Source organism: Oncorhynchus masou, chromosome 22, assembly GCF_036934945.1.
Source record: "Oncorhynchus masou masou isolate Uvic2021 chromosome 22, UVic_Omas_1.1, whole genome shotgun sequence".
NCBI classification, from domain to species: domain Eukaryota; kingdom Metazoa; phylum Chordata; class Actinopteri; order Salmoniformes; family Salmonidae; genus Oncorhynchus; species Oncorhynchus masou.
Window position 1 is genome coordinate 53,641,187 of NC_088233.1, and position 15,960 is coordinate 53,657,146.

Below are 15,960 nucleotides of genomic sequence, written 5' to 3' on the forward strand. Positions count from 1 at the left end.
GATGTGTGGTTTCAGAGAGAAGCCAGCTGTGAGCCTGGGACCAGGCAGTGTGGATAAAGAGTCACCTTCAGATGGATGTGTGGTTTCAGAGAGAAGCCAGCTGTGAGCCTGGGACCAGGCAGTGTGGATAAAGAGTCACCTTCAGATGGATGTGTGGTTTCAGAGAGAAACCAGCTGTGAGCCTGGGACCAGACAGGGTGGATAAAGAGTCACCTTCAGATGGATGTGTGGTTTCAGAGAGAAACCAGCTGTGAGCCTGGGACCAGACAGGGTGGATAAAGAGTCACCTTCAGATGGATGTGTGGTTTCAGAGAGAAACCAGCTGTGAGCCTGGGACCAGGCAGGGTGGATAAAGAGTCACCTTCAGATGGATGTGTGGTTTCAGAGAGAAACCAGCTGGGAGCCTGGGACCAGACAGGGTGGATAAAGAGTCACCTTCAGATGGATGTGTGGTTTCAGAGAGAAACCAGCTGTGAGCCTGGGACCAGACAGGGTGGATAAAGAGTCACCTTCAGATGGATGTGTGGTTTCAGAGAGAAACCAGCTGTGAGCCTGGGACCAGGCAGGGTGGATAAAGAGTCACCTTCAGATGGATGTGTGGATTCAGAGAGAAACCAGCTGTGAGCCTGGGACCAGACACGGTGGATAAAGAGTCGCCTTCAGATGGATGTGTGGTTTCAGGGAGAAGCAAGCTATGAGCCTGGGACCAGGCAGGGTGGATAAAGAGTCACCTTCAGATGGATGTGTGGTTTCAGAGAGAAGCCAGCCTGGGACCAGACACGGTGGATAAAGAGTCACCTTCAGATGGATGTGTGGTTTCAGCGAGAAGCCAGCTGTGAGCCTGGGACCAGGCAGGGTGGATAAAGAGTCACCTTCAGATGGATGTGTGGTTTCAGAGAGAAACCAGCTGTGAGCCTGGGACCAGGCAGGGTGGATAAAGACTCACCTTCAGATGGATGTGTGGTTTCAGAGAGAAACCAGCTGTGAGCCTGGGACCAGGCAGGGTGGATAAAGACTCACCTTCAGATGGATGTGTGGTTTCAGAGAAACCAGCTGTTAGTCTGGGACCAGGCAGGGTGGATAAAGAGTCACCTTCAGATGGATGTGTGGTTTCAGGGAGAAACCAGCTGTCAGCCTGGGACCAGACAGGGTGGATAAAGAGTCACCTTCAGATGGATGTGTGGTTTCAGGAGAAACCAGCTGTGAGCCTGGGACCAGACACGGTGGATAATGAGTCACCTTCAGATGGATGTGTGGTTTCAGGGAGAAGCCAGCCTGGGACCAGACACGGTGGATAAAGACTCACCTTCAGATGGATGTGTGGTTTCAGGGAGAAGCCAGCCTGGGACCAGACACGGTGGATAAAGACTCACCTTCAGATGGATGTGTGGTTTCAGAGAGAAGCCAGCCTGGGACCAGACACGGTGGATAAAGAGTCACCTTCAGATGGATGTGTGGTTTCAGAGAGAAGCCAGCCTGGGACCAGACACGGTGGATAAAGAGTCACCTTCAGATGGATGTGTGGTTTCAGGGAGAAGCAAGCTATGAGCCTGGGACCAGACACGGTGGATAAAGAGTCACCTTCAGATGGATGTGTGGTTTCAGAGAGAAGCCAGCTGTGAGCCTGGGACCAGGCAGTGTGGATAAAGAGTCACCTTCAGATGGATCTGTGGTTTTAGGGAGAAGCCAGCTGCGAGCCTGCAACCAGACACGTTGAATGACATCCTTTTCCTGCACAGTAATTTGAAGAAAACTAGTGATGAATGGACCTTTTTTTAAAGTTATTGTTAAGTGATTTGAGTTGTCAAACTGTAGCACAAATTGCATTGTGAAAAAAGATATCTGTTCTCAATTCATGGCATGTATTATTTTTATCCAAATGTTAAATAGACAAGCAGACAAATTAATTAATGCAGGAAAAGAGGAATAATAGCCTAGTATTTGTGGTCATAAAAACAATTAGGTATATTATTTTGTTGGGTAACGGATTGGCTCTCGAAAGTCATTGAGTTGGCTTCGATCTTCAATATAATCATTCATTCTGAAGGTTAAACCCATATGTCTTAGGCCTGCAGTAAATTAAATTATATTACCAGGTTTGATTTTCATTAGGTTATAATAATCCATGCCTTCTGGGAATGTTATAAAGTAAAATAAATTATGGATGGAGTTAGAAATTTGGCTGTCAGAAGTATTACAATGGGAAATTACACTCACAAAACCGGACTGAAACATTCACACCTCCATGAATTTAAGATAGTCAATTTGTGCCACAGTTTACCAGACTACCGATAGATCAGCAACATCCCCTTCTGATTGTGTGGTGCAATGACAGAATCATGCAATTTACTACAATGTGCCACCATCGAACTCAAACGGTCACACCCTGATCTGTTTCACCTGTCTTTGTGCTTGTCTCCACCCCCTCCAGGTGTCGCCCATCTTCCTCATTATCACCAGTGTATTTATACCTGTGTTCTCTGTTTGTCTTTTGCCAGTTCATTTTGTTTTGTCAAGCCTACCAGCGTTTTTCCCGTGCTCCTGCCTTTCTCTAGTTCCTGTTTTCTATTTTTCCCAGTTTTGACCATTCTGCCTGCCCCGATCTTGAGCCTGCGTACCGTTCTGTACCTTGTCACATTATTGACCTCTGCCTGCCCTGACCCTGTGTCTGCTTGCCGTTCTGTATCTTTTGGACTCTGCTCTGGATTACTGATCTCTGCCTGCCTTTGACCTGTCGTTTGCCTGCCCCCCTTGTCTTTGTAATAAACTTTTGTTACTTCGAAACTGTTTGCATCTGAGTCTACTCCTGAGCCTTGACAGTGGCATAAGCTCCAAATACTTAATTGAGGAACATTTAATTGAGGAACCAGTGTAACTAGCTTAGTTGTAGAAGAACACACATCTGCACAGTTTAATATTGTACATCACTCTGAAGTTTTATGACATGTGCCACTAATTCTGAAAACCCATTCATGTAATGTAAAGCAGCACACTGTCGGATAACATAACAACGTACAGTACGACATACAGCCCATTGTACCATGCATAACAAGTATCATCCCCTCAGCTCCTCAATGTCTCAGTTAGTGTAGGCTCCTGAGAACAGGAAGTGGAGGACTATCCCTTTCAGTGAATTTCATAAAAATACTAATAGAATCTCGCACTGAAAGCATAAGCTGCAGCTAGCTAGCACTGCAGTGCATACAATGTGGCGGGTAGATGACTTAAAGAGAGTAAAAAACAATAGCTGAACAGTTTTAAAAAAGTAAGGAGAAGCAGCAGAGGGAGATCATTCGTTGTATTATTTTTTTCGGGTTCAGTTTCACTTACGCTAGCTAATCTAGCTAATTAACCTACTCAACAACCTGACTCAAATAGAGAGGAGTTACATTTATGTTAGGTAGCTGGCTAAGGCTATCTAACACTTCCAATTCAAGGTAATCTGCTAACTGCTAAACTGCTTGCTGTACACTACTGCGTGATTCTATACATGGATTAGATTGTGGGTTTACTAACGCGTTAGTTCTAGTAGCTATGTTGACTCTGACATTATCTAATACGATGACAATGATGTAGGTTGTGTGTAGACATTATGGTATGAAGGTTTGTCTTGGAGTGTTTTTTTGCCTGGTATTGTGAAAAAGGCTGGTCATTGTGACCTGATGACTCCTTCAGTCCCCCGACCGGACTTTGTTAACACTGAAACAGGAAGCATAAGAAGGACAAGAAAAGGATCAGCCTGGATCTGCTGAGGAGCAGCATGGCCCATGTTACGGATACAGGTGTCCTGCGTGTATTTCTTTTCACTCCTTCTCCCCTCCTCACAGGTGGCAATCATCATTCTCTAATCAGTCTCGACAGAAGACACACCTGCTCCTTTCCCTTTACCTAATCACATCCCCTTTCCCTTGGTTTAAAAACCCACTCAGTTGTTTTCCCAAACTCTCTCTCTCTGTCTCTCTCCCTCTCTCTTTGGATTGAGCTATCTCTCTTTTGTTTTTGCTCCTACATGTCACATTTGTCTGTTATCCTGTGAGTATGTATTGTTGTGGTGTATGACTGTTTGCTGTTGGGAATAGGGGATACCAAGCCAAGTCGCCCATGGGCATATATTACCCTTAGGAAAACATTGTCTAAGAACCCTAGTTAGAACTGGGCGGACCACCCACTGTATTAGGGTTTTTTGGATATTTATTATTTCTTTCCTTGGGTCCAGCTCAGCTCCCCCCTCCTCTTTACCGTGTGTTTAAAAATAAACCAATAGTGTTTAATGGTAGATTTAAGTTGTCTGTGGTTATTAGTTCTCACTGTTCCTTTTCACTGTTATGATTTGCATGAGATATGTTACGGGTCTCGTTTCCATCCCCCTAGACTGCAGGGCCAAAGGGGTTCGTAACAGCCCAGTTAAAGGCAGGGAGGAAGTGGCGGCTGTGGATGGTATGTATACAGATGTTCCACTGCGTGAGGGCGGAAGTAAATTCTATATGGCGACATCCCTGTCGAACTCAAGCCCTGGGTTAGAGCTGGTGGAGCTGCCGGATGGCACGTGGGCGTTGAAGCAGATGCCACCACAACATCAAGTGTGAAGCAGACAATATGTTACTTTGTCTAGACATCAAGTGTAATGGAGATGACGTGTTGTGTAACTTTGCTTAAACATAATGTGTAAAGGGGACAGTATATTATGTAACTTTGCTAAAAAATTCTTTACGGATCCGCCCTTTTTTTTCCATTTTCGTCTAAAATGACATACCCAAATCTAACTGCCTGTAGCTCAGGCCCTGAAGCAAGGATATGAATATTCGTGGTACCATTTGAAAGGAAACACTTTGAAGTTTGTGGAAATGTGAAAGGAATGTAGGAGAATATAACACAATAGATCTGGTAAATGATAATACAAAGCAAAACGAACCGTTTTTTATTTTTTTGTACCATCATCTTTGAAATGCAAAAGAAAGGCCATAATGTATTATTCCAGCCCAGGTGCAATTTATATGGCAGCAGTGTATGTGAAAAGTGTTAGACTGATCAAATGAACCATTGCATTTCTGTTCAAAATTGTGTCAAGACTGCCCAAATGTGCCTAATTTGTTTATTAGTCTAGTTGAAGTTAAAATTGTGCACTTTCCTCAAACAATAGCATGGTGTTCTTTCACTGTAATAGCTACTGTAAATTGGACAGTGCAGTTAGATTAACAAGAATTTAAGCTTTCTGCCAATATCAGATATGTCTATGTCCTGGGAAATGTTCTTGTTACTTACAACCTCATGCTAATCGCATTTGCCTACGTTAGCTCAACCATCTGGTGGATGGGACACCCATCCCGAAGAAGTTTTAAAAATTAATAAAATCCATCAGTTGTGAACCATATCAAATGAATCTGCTCCCTGTACATGTGACTATTAAACACTCAATCAAATAAGCCGTTTTACTGTTTTTCATTAACCAGTTATTGTGTTGGTTTGAGAAAGCGCTAAGAAGTAAAGGAACATTATAATGACTGTTGGCAAAGGGGCTTCACCTTCAAGGTGGCCCGTTGCCAAACCATATTGTGAGCTCAAGCAGGCAACCAAAGGGGAGCTTGAGGGTAACTGTGTTAAAGGCACACTCAAAGGAGGCTCTTGGAAAGTGAATATTCAGACGTGTATGTGGTTCCAGAGGATGTCATGGACAAGACACGCACAATAGTGACACAATCAGACTATAAATGTAGCTTATACTATGAGAGGGGAGTGCCTAGTACAATATGTGGGTATAGTCATTTAAGTAAGTCATACAGTGTTGGAACGGTGAATGACAGGCACTGGGGGCGAGATGGGGGGTCAAGCAGAAACGCAGTATCCCCTTTAATGTTGACTCAGATGATGCCCTCAGACCTGCAATGGCATGCAGGCTGAGTACAGTTGCGCAAAAAATGGGATAGTAAGGAACAGTTGGAAACTGGGTGGAGATGTTCAGGGCCAGAATACCTACACCCTGAAAAGTTGGCTCCTCTTTATCTACCACAACTTCCCTCTTACCAAAAAGCAGCGCCTCATGGACACTTTCGGCACCCGCTCAAGAAGAAATGGGAGGCCACAGGCCCGAAGGTGCGAGATAAAACAGGAGCACCTAGAGGTCTGAAGCGTCTCCTCAGAGGGAAAAGAGAGAAGACGCAAGACCGAGGACGTGGAGTATGTTTTTAGGTCAGATGAGAGTGAGATAGGGTGTGATTGGGCAGATGTGGAAACGGAAGTGGAAGAGGATAACTAACTGCAGTTTGGGGAGTACCTAGCCCTGGAGCTCTGTCAGAGAGAGTCAATCCGGGCGGACAGCTCCAGGAAGAGTCTGGGTGATTCCAGACTTCTCTCATTGAAGAATGATGGAGGCTCATAGCAAAGGGTCTGAATACTTATGTAAATAAGGTATTTCTGTTTTACATTTTTTATACATTTGCAAAAATGTATACAAACCTGTTTTCGCTTTGTCATTATGGGGCATTGTATGTAGATTGATGATGAAAATGTTTAATTTAATCAATTTTAGAATAAGAATGTAATGTAACAAAATGTGGAAAATGTCAAGGGGTCTGAATACTTTTCAAATGCACTGGATAAAAGATAGATCTCTAATGAGGGAATGCTGCATTTCTCACTTTCAATGAGTCTGTATGATCTGTAATTCTAATTCTGTCTACCTTTTTCTTATTCAACAAACAAATGTAATATTGTAATATTAGCCTGTTAGCCCCCAACAATCCTTTATTGTTTACTGTAAAAGATAGCAACACCTTTCTTGAATATTTAAACAGAAGGAATAGATTATAATACATTTTTCTCTGTGATTCAAGTAAAACTGTTGACAACTTTGTGCAATTTTTTGGAGGACATTTAAAAAAATACCAATGGCATAACACTAATATTTCTAAACCCCCTTTTCCAAGAAAACAGAGAATAGAGAATGTAGTTCTCAGCTGAGGTCCCAGTTCAGGAATATTGAGGGGGAAAGAGGAGGGGACAACTCATTTCAACATGCACTAGCCAATCCAAACTATCATTGTGTCTACAAGGGAACTGTCAGGAGAAAAAGGAGAAATAAAAGGAAAACAGGAGCAGGTAAATGAGACTATAACTTCAACTAGACTACGACTTCAACTAGACTACGACTTCAACTAGACTACGACTTCAACTAGACTACGACTTCAACTAGACTACGACGTCAACAACTACGACTTCAACAACGACTTCAACTAGACTACGACTTCAACTAGACTACGACTTCAATTAGACTACGACTTCAACTAGACTACGACTTCAACTAGACTACGACTTCAACCAGACTACAATGTCAACAATACTACAACGTCAACTAGACTACGACTTCAACTAGACTACGACTTCAACTAGACTACGACTTCAACTAGACTACGACTTCAACTAGACTATGACTTCAACGAGACTACGACTTCAATGAGACTACGACTTCAACTAGACTACAACGTCAACTAGACTACGACTTCAACTAGACTACGACTTCAACTAGACTACGACTTCAACTAGACTACGACTTCAACTAGACTACGACTTCAACTAGACTACGACTTCAACTAGACTACGACTTCAACTAGACTACGACTTCAACTAGACTACGACTTCAACTAGACTACGACTTCAACTAGACTACGACTTCAATTAGACTACGACTTCAACTAGACTACAACTTCAACTAGACTACGACTTCAACTACGACTTCAACTTCAACTCAACTAGATACTCAACGACTTCAACTATACTACGACTTCAACTATACTACGACTTCAACGAGACTACGACTTCAACGAGACTACGACTTCAACTAGACTACAACTTCAACTAGACTACAACTTCAACTAGACTACGACTTCAACTAGACTACGACTTCAACTAGACTACGACTTCAACTAGACTACGACTTCACCTAGACTATAACTTCAACTAGACATCAACTTCAACTAGACTATAACTTCAACTCAATCAAATAGGTTTTTTAACTATTGTAGCTGAGAAGCAATTCTCTCTATGACCAGAAATGTCAAGTAAAAGTGTGAATTGATCACCAACAAATTGTCTATATCTAGTCTGTCTGTGGCTAGGAGCCAATCCAGAATTGACCTCTAATCCAGAATTTACAGTATATCTGTATATCTTGTGGTCCAAGAGAGCTGCGACTTGTGGAGGTATTTGTCCCAACCCAATACTAACACACCTGATTTAAATAATCAACTAATTCATCAAGACCTTGATTAGCTGAATATCATGTGTTAGTGCTGGGCTAGGACAGAACCCTGCTCATAGTGCAACCAGGGTTAGGGCATTGTCTTAAATCAGTGTGGCGAACTGAGCGACGCTTAGTAGTGTCACCACCTCAATTCCATTTAATTCAGTCAATTCAGGAAATAAACAAAAATTCCAACTCCCCCCCAAGAAAATCTGTGCTTGTATATGAGAAAAAAAATGGAATTGACTGCAACCCTCCAGAACCAGGAGTTCAGAACAGTGTATTTACTAATCTGACACAGTGTTGTCTTACCAGGGTATGAACGCTGAAGAGTCTTTCTTCTTGTCTCTCTCTCCTCTGAGGCTGAGGTCCAGCTATTAGCTTTTATAATAACTATTCAAGTCAGTCACCTTATCAGTCAGACAGTCAGTCATACAGACAGTCGGTTAGTCAGTCAGTCATCCGTGCATATGCGTTACAGTCCTGAAAGTTCATAACGAGATTGACTAGGGCAGTTTAAATATAGCCAGGTTGCATTCTGGTCCGCAGGGTGAAGGGGGTCTCTCTCTGGAGCAGTGGAGTCAGGTTACACCGTGAGACAGACAGAAAGAAACCACTGCATGTATTTTATTTGTGTTTCAATGCATTATAGATTCAACATGGATGTCATGTTGACAATCAATTCAGTGTGTCTGTAATGATAAGTGTCAGTGTGTCTGACTGTCTCCCCATGGTAGAAACTGTCATGGGTTAGGCAGGCAGGCTTTCGTGGGTTGGACAGAGTTGCTTGCCATATTGCTTACACCCATTCAGTTGTTTTCAGCTCTACAAGGGGCCACCAAGCCTTGTCTGAGGTCTAGGGCTATAATGTACTAAGAGTGGGAGGCAGGAGTTGATATCCAACTGGGGCAATCAAAGCTTTACTTTCATGCTAGTTGTTTTGTAAACAACCACTGGAGGACACTGCGCTATATATGGAGTGTTCCTCACATGGACTTAGTTAAACATCACATCTTTGTATCCCATTGGGCAGTGCCATTGAGGCCATCTCCATTTTGAAGAAGTCAATTTTCTTATTATCCTACTTGAGTTGGTAAGCACACTTAAAGGGTGCATACTGCCACTTGGAGTGTGTTGTTTGAACTGGTATGAAGCCAAGGCTGCCGATTTACTTTCACCTGCAGTTATGGAATATTTGCTCACAAGTATAATTCCTTGGCAGATCCCTCCTGATGACCTGGATGTAATTGTGTGATCCATCCTAAACCCATAGGAAGTCCCACCCAGTTGACTACTTTAAAATGGTGGAAGTCATCAATGGCAATGTCCATGCAAAAAACTATTATTTCCAGGCAGTGTTTGTATTTGTATGTATTTGTTTGTCCCCATTAGCTGCTGGGGTCCAAACACATTAAGTCACGTAATATATTACATATAAAACAAAATATAAAACAGTACATCATATAACATTATTACACCACTACAAAACAAAATGTATAATTCCACAATACAACAATATTACACTGTACGTGTGTAGAGAGTTTGTGTGCCTGTGTGCGTGTCTCTTCACAGTCCTCGCTGTTCCATAGGTGTATTTTTATCCGTTTTCTTAATTGGATTCCACTACTTGCATCAGTTCCATGGAGTCATGGCTCTATGTAGTACTTTGCGCCTCCATAGTCTGTTCTGGAGATGTGGATTGTGAAGAGAACTCTGGTGGCATGTCTTGTGGGGTATGCATGGGTGTCCAAGCTGTGTGCCAGTACTTTAAGCAGACAGCTCAATGCATTCAGCTTTCCAACACTTCTTACAAAAAAACAAGTTGTGATGAAGTCAATCTCTCCTCCACTTTGAGCCATGAGAGATTGACATGCCTATCACTAATGTTAGCTCCCGTGTACATTTAAGGGCCAGGCGTGCTGCCCTGTTCTGAGCCAATTGTAATTTTCCTAAGTCCCTCTTGGTGGCACCTGACCAGACAACAGAATAGTAGTTCAGGTGTGACAAAAGTAGGTCCTGTAGGATAGTTGGCTTGTCAAATCAAATTGTATTTTTGTCACATACACATGGTTAGCAGATGTTAATGCGAGTGTAGCGAAATGCTTGTGCTTCTAGTTCCGACAATGCAGTAATAACCAACAAGTAATCTAGCTAACAATTCCAAAACTACTACCTTATAGACACAAGTGTAAGGGGATAAATAATATGTACATAAAGATGTATGCATGAGTGATGGTACAGAGCGGCATAGGCAAGATACAGTAGATGGTATTGAGTACAGTATATACATATGAGATGAGTATGTAAACAAAGTGGCATAGTTAAAGTGGCTAGTGATACATGTATTACATAAAGATGCAACAGATGGTATAGAGTACAGTATATACGTATACATATGAGATGAATAATGTAGGCTATGTAAGCATTATATAAGGTAGCATTGTTTAAAGTGGCTAGTGATATATTTTACATCATTTCCCATCAATTCCCATTATTAAAGTGGCTGGAGTTGAGTCAGTGTGTTGGCAGCAGCCACTCAATGTTAGTGATGGCTGTTTAACAGTCTGATGGCCTTGAGATAGAAGCTGTTCTTCAGTCTCTCGGTCCCAGCTTTGATGCACCTGTACTGACCTCGCCTTCTGGACGATAGCGGGGTGAACAGGCAGTGGCTCTGGTGGTTGTTGTCCTTGATGATCTTTATGGCCTTCCTGTGACATCGGGTGGTGTAGGTGTCCTGGAGGGAAGTTAGTTTGCCCCCGGTGATGCGTTGGGCAGACCTCACTACCCTCTGGAGAGCCTTACGGTTGTGGGCGGAGCAGTTGCCGTACCAGGCGGTGATACAGCCCGCCAGGATGCTCTCGATTGTGCATCTGTAGAAGTTTGTGAGTGCTTTTGGTGACAAGCCAAATTTCTTCAGCCTCCTGAGGTTGAAGAGGCACTGCTGCGCCTTCTTCATGATGCTGTCTGTGTGAGTGGACCAATTCAGTTTGTCTGTGATGTGTACGCCGAGGAACTTAAAACTTACTACACTCTCCACTACTGTTCCATGTGGATAGGGGGGTGTTCCCTCTGCTGTTTCCCGAAGTCCACAATCATCTCCTTAGTTTTGTTGACGTTGAGTGTGAGGTTATTTTCTTGACACCACACTCCGAGGGCCCTCACCTCCTCCCTGTAGGCCGTCTCGTCGTTGTTGGTAATCAAGCCTACCACTGTTGTGTCGTCCGCAAACTTGATGATTGAGTTGGAGGCGTGCGTGGCCATGCAGTCGTGGGTAAACAGGGAGTACAGGAGAGGGCTCAGAACGCACCCTTGTGGGGCCCAGTGTTGAGGATCAGCGGGGTGCAGATGTTGTTGCCTACCCTCACCACCTGGGGACGGCCCGTCAGGAAGTCCAGTACCCAGTTGCACAGGGTGGGGTCGAGACCCAGGGTCTCGAGCTTGATGACCAGCTTGGAGGGCACTATGGTGTTAAATGCCGAGCTGTGAACAGCATTCTCACATAGGTATTCCTCTTGTCCAGATGGGTTAGGGCAGTGTGCAGTGTGGTTGAGATTGCATTGTCTGTGGACCTATTTGGGCGGTAAGCAAATTGGAGTGGGTCTAGGGTGTCAGGTAGGGTGGAGGTGATATGGTCCTTGACTAGTCTCTCAAAGCACGTCATGATGACGGAAGTGAGTGCTACGGGGCGGTAGTCGTTTAGTTCAGTTACCTTAGCTTTCTTGGGAACAGGAACAATGGTGGCCCTCTTGAAGCATGTGGGAACAACAGACTGGGATAGGGATTGATTGAATATATCCGTAAACACACCAGCCAGCTGGTCTGCGCATGCTCTGAAGGCGCGGCTGGGGATGCCGTCTGGGCCTGCAGCCTTGCGAGGGTTGACACGTTTAAATGTTTTCCTCACGTCGGCTGCAGTGAAGGAGAGTACGCATGTTTTGGTTGCGGGCCGTGTCAGTGGCACTGTATTGTCCTCAAAGCGAGTCTCAACATCAACAGTCAAGAGGCGACTCCGGGATGCTGGCCTTCTATGCAGAGCTGCAAAGAAAAAGCTATATCTCAGACTTGCCAATAAAAAGAAACGATTAAGATGGGCAAAATAACACAGACACTGGACAGAGGAGAGGCCAGCACAGTCACCAGATTTCAACCCTATATTTAGCTGTTGTGGGAGCAGCTTGGCCGTATGGTATGTAAGATGTACCCATCAAGCCAATTCAACTTGAAGGAGGTGCTTCGGGAAGCATGGGGTGAAATCTCTTCAGGTTGCCTCAAGAATTTGACAACTAGAATGTCATATTGTTGTTCAAAATGTGAAAACAAATATTCCTTTCCTTTGTACATTGGAATATTATCAGGTGTTCATCTTTAAAAAAATGGAATCAAAAGCTTCTTTACCTCCAGACTACATAAAATATCTAAACAGGTTAACATGAATTTGTTGTTATCATTTTCCTTCGCATTTGTACTGATGTCAAACAAATCCAATTGAAAATGTGAGTTTATATTGTGTCATGCCAGGACAACAACCTTTCCCTCAATGTGATCAAGACAAATGAGATGATTGTGGACTACAGGAAAAGGAGGACCAAGCACACCCCAATTCTCATCGACGGGGCTGTAGTGGAGCAGGTTGAGAGTTTCAAGTTCCTTGGTGTCCACATCACCAACAAACTAACATGGTCCAAGCACACCAAGGCAGTCGTGAAGAGGACAAAACCTATTCCCCCTCAGGAGACTGAAAATACTTGGCATGGGTCCTCAGATCCTCAAAAGTTCCGAGAGCATCCTGACTGGTTGCATCATGGGGCGGCAGGGTAGCCTAGTGGTTAGAGCGTTGGACTAGTAACTGGAAGGTTGCAAGTTCAAATCCCCGAGCTGATAAGGTACAAAACTGTCGTTCTGCCCCTGAACAGGCAGTTAACCCACTGTTCCTAGGCCGTCATTGAAAATAAGAATTTGTTCTTAACCGACTTGCCTAGTTAAATAAAATAAAATAAATGATTGGCAACTGCTCGGCCTCCAACCGCAAGGCAGTACATATGGTAGTGCGTATGCCCCAGTACATCACTGGGGCAAAGCTGCCTGCCATCCAGGACCTCTATACCAGGCGGTGTCAGGGGAAGGCCCTAAAATTGTCAAAGACTCCAGCCACCCTATTCATATACTGTTCTCTCTGCTACCGCACAGCAAGCGGTACCGGAGCTCTAGGTCCAAGAGGCTTGGATATTGGATATACCATATTAAAGGTCAGAACGTGACAGTACCGACCGCTAACCTGAACCTATAAGGGAGGGTCCGGGTGGGCATCTACCCTCGTGGCGGCTCCGGTTCTGGATGCAGCCACCCCTCCTTACTCTGACCGGGCTGAAGACAAGCATCTCAGGGCAAGTGCAGGGAGGAGGCACAGGACGTACTGGACTGTGGAGGTGCACTGGAGATCTGGAGCGTAGAGATGGCACAATGCGTCATGCTTGGATGCTCACTTTAGCCCGACAAGTGCGGGGCGCTAGCACAGGATGCACTGGGCTGTGCAGACGCAACGGAGACACAGTATGCAGAGCCGGCGCAGGTTAACCTGGTCCAAGGAGACCAGGTACGCTGAGCCGTCACCATACGTCCTGGCTGGAAGCCCATTCTAGCCCGGCAAATGCGAGGAATTGGAATAGAGCGCACTGAGCTATGAATGCGAACTGGAGACACCGTGCGCATCTCTGCATAACACGGTGCCTGACCAGTTACACGCTCCCCACGGTAAGCATGAGGAGTTGGCTCAGGTCTCCAACCTGACTCAGCCAATCTCCTCATGTTCCCCCCCTGTTTAGATTATGTTTAGATTATGTTTAGCATATTATGTTTATCTTCATTTATTTGGTCAGGCCAGGGTGTGACATGGGTTATTGTGGTGTGTTTTTGTCTTGGGGTTTTGTGGGGTGTCTAGCATAGTCTATGGCTGCCTGAGGCGGTTCTCAATCAGAGTCAGGTGATTTTCATTGTCTCTGATTGGGAACCATATTTAGGCAGCCATATTCTTTGAGTGTTTCGTGGGTGATTGTTCCTGTCTCTGTGTTTATGTTCACCAGATATGCTGTATAGTTTTTCACGTGCCGTCTGTTGTTTTGTACATTCAGTTATTTCATGTCTAGTCGTATTTTCATTAATAAACATGAGTAACCACCACGCTGCATTTTGGTCCGCTCCTCCTTCAACAGAAGAACGTCGTTACATTATGGAGGCCAGGTGGTCTGATACAACAATCCATCACTCTCCTTCTTGGTCAAATAGACTGTACAAAGCCTATAGGTCTGTTGAGTCATTGTTGTGTTGAAAATCAAATGCTAGTCCCACTAAGCGCAAACCAGATGGAAAGCCGTATCACTTCAGAATGCTGTGGTAGCCATGCTGGTTAAGTGTTCCTTGAATTCTAAATCAATCACAAACCGTGTCACCAGCATAGCACCCCCACACCATCACACCTCCTCTTCCATGCTTCAAGGTGGAAATCACACATGCGGAGATCATCCGTTCATCTGTCAGTTGGAACCATAAATCTCAAATTTGGACCAAAGGACAGATTTCCACCGGTCTAATGACCATTGCTCATGTTTCTTGATCCAAACAAGTCTCTTCTTATTGGTGTCCTTTAGTAATGGTTTCTTTGCAACATTTCGACCATGAAGGCCTGATTCACGCAGTCTCCTCTGAACAGTTGATGTTGAGATGTGTCTGTTACTTGAACTCTGTGAAGTATTTATTTGGGATGCAATTTCTGAGACTGGTAGCTCTAATTAACTTGTCCTCTGCTGCAGAGGTAACTCTGGGTCTTCCTTTCCTGTGGCAGTACTCATGAGAGCCAGTTTCATCATAGAACTTGATTGTCTTAGCGACTGCACTTGAAGAAAATTTAAAAGTTCATACCTTCATGTTTAAAGTAATGATGGACTGTCATTTCTCTTTGCAACTTTGAGCTGTTCTTGTCATAGTATGGACTTGGTCTTTTAACAAATAGTTATCTTCTGTATACCCGTATATTAATTGAAATGCATTCCACCTCATGAAGCTGGTTGAGAGAATACCAAGAGTGTGTAAAGCTGTCATCAAGGCAAAGTGTGGCTACTTTGAAGAATCGCAAATATAAAATATAAAGACTTTTTTGGTTACTACAGGAACCCAGACCACCTCGCCTTCCGGTCAGTGGCAGCCTCCAGCAGATGGAATGAGCTGGCGCTTAACGATAACCTTTCCTGGATGCGCTGGACAACCTACTTTTGGAGCGCCGATGCCCTCCTTTCTCCTCACCCTCCTCTTTTGGCCGTCCTTAGGCAGAGCCTGAACCTTTGGAGATAGGGGTCGCACACCTATCCGTGGCAGAGCAACATCGCTGGGGCTGTGTCCCTATTGCAGCCAGGAAAGGTACCGGCTCCAGCGATGTCCTGTGCATCCTAACCCGAAGTCCACTGGGGCAGAGGGACGGCCCCGTAACCTCCGTCTCCCAGGGTAGGCGTGAGTATTGCTTCATCATCGTTTTCCTCAATACCCTTCCTGGTTTCCTTTTCACTGGGTGGCTGTCCCTCAAGTGTTGTCTCCATGGCTCTAGTGGACTCCGGTGATGTGGGGATTTTATTGACCAGGCCCTCGTCTCCTCCCTGAACATCACGGCATACCCGCTCTCCTCTCCTTTTCCTGTTCAAGCCTTGGATAAACGACCATTGGGATCAGGCACTATC

General features: G+C 44.4%; 1 pseudogene; it reads right to left on the reverse strand.

The window, feature by feature from the left end:
* LOC135508864 (F-box only protein 40-like) overlaps positions 1-15,960 on the reverse strand; it is a 48,580-nt pseudogene that overhangs the window by 32,502 nt on the left and 118 nt on the right.